Source organism: Triticum urartu, chromosome 7 (genome assembly GCF_003073215.2).
Source record: "Triticum urartu cultivar G1812 chromosome 7, Tu2.1, whole genome shotgun sequence".
NCBI classification, from domain to species: Eukaryota; Viridiplantae; Streptophyta; class Magnoliopsida; order Poales; family Poaceae; genus Triticum; species Triticum urartu.
In genome coordinates, this window is record NC_053028.1 from 674,653,464 (window position 1) to 674,657,865 (window position 4,402).

A 4,402-nucleotide genomic window follows, 5' to 3' on the forward strand; every position below is an offset into this window, starting at 1 on the left:
ATGTAAAATGTATTGGGGGATGCCATTTCACGCACGAGCATTACAGCGCTCGATGTCCTTATAAGCTTTTAGATGATGTATGACATGAGCATTAATCGATGAAATACTGAGGAAATAATTTAATATTTCGCACGTGAAATCAGTATATTGTGTCTCGCTAAATGTGGCGAGTATTACAATCTTTGAGTATTACAATCTTTCATCAATATACTCACTAAATGTGGCACATATTAAAATATTTCTTCAATCAATCTTAATGTCAACGTAATAAAAACCTTAAACACGTTTTGAATGCTGACCACATATTTCATTCGCGCACATAGAAAATGGGGGCATGAATTAATGGCATAAAAGACCAATCCTATCTTTCACAAATACTGCATTTATATAGAAGATATGGACTATTTTCTTATATCTTCACAATGCCGACAAATTTAATTGCAGGGAGATATTGTGTTGTGTGAGTAGTAATATAAACACAAAGTTAATTGCCAAAAGACTGCATTTGTAATGGATTGACATTTTAATTGTGATATCTTCACAGTGCACAAACCATTAAATTGCAAGGAAGTATTGCCGACTAGTAAGGTACATGCCGCTAAAAATATATTAATAATATCGATACATCTTGATAGACTCTCCACCACATAATGTGCTATAAAAGGGATTCAAAGGAACTCATCTGGAATACAAAACAAAAAGTCGATCTTGAACACTTCTACTCTTAACCAGCTTGCTATACAAGAGCTAGTGTAAAAACGGGGAGTACTAAAATGGGGATTACCATTTCCATGGACGTCCTCTTGGTCTTTGCACTCCTGTTGCTCAATGCTGATGTCGGGTCGTGCGGCTGCTTCAAGCGCATCTTCGCCTTTGGTGACTCCATCATTGACACCGGCAACTTCCGGACAGGTTCGATGTGGATGCCCCCTTATGGAGGGACCTACTTCCACCACCCCACTGGCCGCTGCTCCGACGGGCGTCTAATCGTCGACTTCTACGGTGAGTGCATGTTCGCACGCAGGTGCACTCTCGTGCTTGATTTCTAAATTTGGTGTGTGTGTGTATCAGCGCAAGCGTTTGGCCTGCCCCTGCTGCCGCCGAGCGAGCCCGAGGAGAAGACAGGGCAGTTCCCTGCCGGTGCCAACTTCGCTGTGTGGGGCTCGTTTGCACTGAGCCCAGACTACTACCGGAAAAGGTATAACTTAAGTACGGACCACGGTTGCCTCGACTCGCAGCTTGGTTCCTTCAAGACAGTGCTCGCACGGACAGCTCCTGGAAAAGGTAAGTACTCATGTAATAAAATATATGTGCATACATGCATGGATGGTCTTTACCATATTATTACATATTTTTTCTTGCATTACTCAGCTAATTCCTTTTTGTTTGTGTGATCAGCTGCCACCAAGAGACTCCTCAGCGAGTCCCTTGTCATCTTTGGCGAGATCGGCGGCAACGACTATAACTCCTGGTTCTTTGATCCTCGGCGCAGCAGGGACACGCCCCATCAGTACATGCCTGACGTGATAGCCCGCATAGGTGCCGGCGTCTAGGAGGTGATTAACCTCGGCGCAAAGACGATCCTTGTTCCGGGGAACTTCCCCATCGGGTGCATTCCGGTTTACTTGAATGATCACAAGAGCAACAGGTCTGCGGATTACGACCAGTTCGGCTGCCTCAAGTGGTACAACGCGTTCTCCCGGAAGCACAACTAGCTATTGAGGCAGGAGGTCGGCTGGCTCAAGTCTCGCAACCCCAGCGTGAAGATCATCTACGCAGACTACTATGGCGCCGCCATGGAGTTTGTCAGGAACCCCAAGAGGAATGGTGTCGACGACCCTCTGGTGGCGTGTTGTGGTGGCAACGGCCCATACGGCACCAGTCGCGGGTGCGACCAGAACGCGAAGGTTTGCCGTGACCCGTCCAGGTTCGCCAACTGGGACCAGGTTCACATGACGGAGAAGGCGTATAGTGTCATCTTCAATGGGGTGCTCAACGGCCCGTATGTGGACATCCCATTGCTCCATGCTTGCTAGGAGAATTTCCTTTCGATACTTGAAGAAATGCTTGCGGCAACAAAGATCTGTTACGTGCTAGCTTCTTGGAATTTTTAATCTTGTATCACCATCTCAATTAGTCATGAACTAGTCATCAACCAGTGCATTTGCACGGGTTTGTTGTATCTCTATTTTGTTACATCCATTATGAAGAACACCAGTGGAACTTGCTTTAGAAAAGAGACGTTACATTACACGTTTCCATGGATCTATCGATAAAAGTTATGAAATCTTGTTTATTACTTTAACTGCAACACACAGGGAGGGACATGCACTCGATATCATGTTCGCTGATTGATGTTTTGGGATCCGGGAAATGGGACATAAGGTGTCAGGTCTGGTGCTTGGAGAAATCGTGTACGGGGGAATACATGCACGAACTGTGCGATACGGCGGGGCCAGTTCGTAGCGCAGAGGTAGGCATGAGTCAAGGTTAGACGGCGCCGTCCCGTGTTGGATTCTGATCCATGGCTCGGTATTATCTAGTCTCATCGGGACCGTGGCCAGACGGGAGTTCTATCAGGGAAATCTTTGCTGGTTCGCGATGTCCTCTGGAGTTTGAGTGACTTGGCAAGGCAAGCGCTTGGATGCGGTGGATTCTCTCGGAGGATTGATTCTTTGGGCGTAAACATCCTGGAGGTTGAAGAAGGCTCTGGACTAGAATCGCAACAATGCGATGGAGGTCACCAGCTCGTCCCCACAGAAAGTCATGAAAACTGGGGGAGGAACTCCTCGTTCTGGACATCGGTGGACGACGAACACAGACGTATTTTGGGGGAGCACATCTGTATTCACTGGTGAGGAAAATATTAAGGCATGCTGATACGCATGCAAATAGGATGCGAAGGGAACAAGACATAGGTCTCCGATCTAGCCACGACAGCATCACCGGGAAACCTGCATCGCCGCCGTCGCTGACGCCGAAACAGGAACCAACGAGCTTGAACACCCTGGCCGGAGAGAGTGCTGTGGGCCACTTTCTATTCCAGGAATGATGCGAAGCAGATATACATCGGATAATACATCATATATTGCACATCTCGAGGTGAATTGACGCCATGGATTTCTGGGACATCTGAGACTGGGCACCGTTTCGTTTCCTCTATTTCCTACCTTGCTCGCCCTCCTCCTTCCTCTGTTTCTTCACCCCTCATCCCCTCTTGCACGCCGCACCACCACCACCATGATACGCCATGCCTATTCTTTCGGTAGGTTTGCATCGGGTTCCACAGCTTGACGAGCATGTCGTGCAGTATACAGGTTCGTAATTGGAGATGTATTTTGTTTGCACCAAGCACCATCTTATCTCTACTACAGATGTGCTATAATCAAAGAAAACAGATCTTGGCGGGAAACTCAAATTGCATCTTCCTCGGATGTATTACTAGTAGTGTAATAATAAGGTTAGCCTACCCTTGATATGATAAGACTATGCATGATACATACTCTTGTGTCCCAAAAAATTATTATTCATCCTGTGGTTGCATTTCCATTAGTATTCTACTAGTCGTCAACCCGTGCAACCGCACGGGCTAGCAAATTTATTATTTGAGATACTATTTTGTAAAAAATCAAAATGTCAAACAATAATATGAATATGTGATGTAGATTATTATTATAACACATGCATGTGTACCTTGGTTGGACATAGGGTGTAACGAAGCTACATTGCTTTGACATTTTTGTGATTAGAATGTTTACATCCAATAATATGAATATTGTGATGTTGATTATTATAATAACACATGCACGTGTACCTTGGTCGGACATAGGATCAAGCGGAGGTACATTGCTTCGACTATTTTAGCATATATCTTCCTTTCTTATACCCTACGAAAAATATAGACATCTACCGTTTGGTAATGGAAGCACCATAGAATTATAGAGTATGTTTCTATATACACAATAATGGACACATGCATGCACGGCTTTCTGTCAACAGACGTGATATCATATCAAATAATATACATATTGAAATATAGATTGTTGTATATTCTCATTATATCATATATTATTAAGATTAGACGTTCATGCCTCAACCAACAATTTCTTTTATGACTCACATGGATTGATTTTTTATATTCGCCATCAATATTTCACATAGACAATGATGTGCTTACATGAATCATTGTGGCGCATGATACATCCAGTTTATTCTACAATAGTAATATATATGATGTTTTAATTACTAACTTTTTCTTTGTTATAATCACAAAAATAGATATTCATAGACATAGTATATATGCAAATACGTATTAGCAATCTGCATCTCTAAAGAAGCATACACGAACCGCATGCACATTAGGCAAAGCAGTTTATCTGTGGACAAATAGGATTAAGGAACG

General features: G+C 43.9%; 1 pseudogene; it reads left to right on the forward strand.

The window, feature by feature from the left end:
* Positions 1-773: 773 nt before the first annotated feature.
* LOC125520423 lies at positions 774-2,036 on the forward strand (annotated as a pseudogene).
* The last annotated feature ends 2,366 nt before the right edge of the window (positions 2,037-4,402 follow it).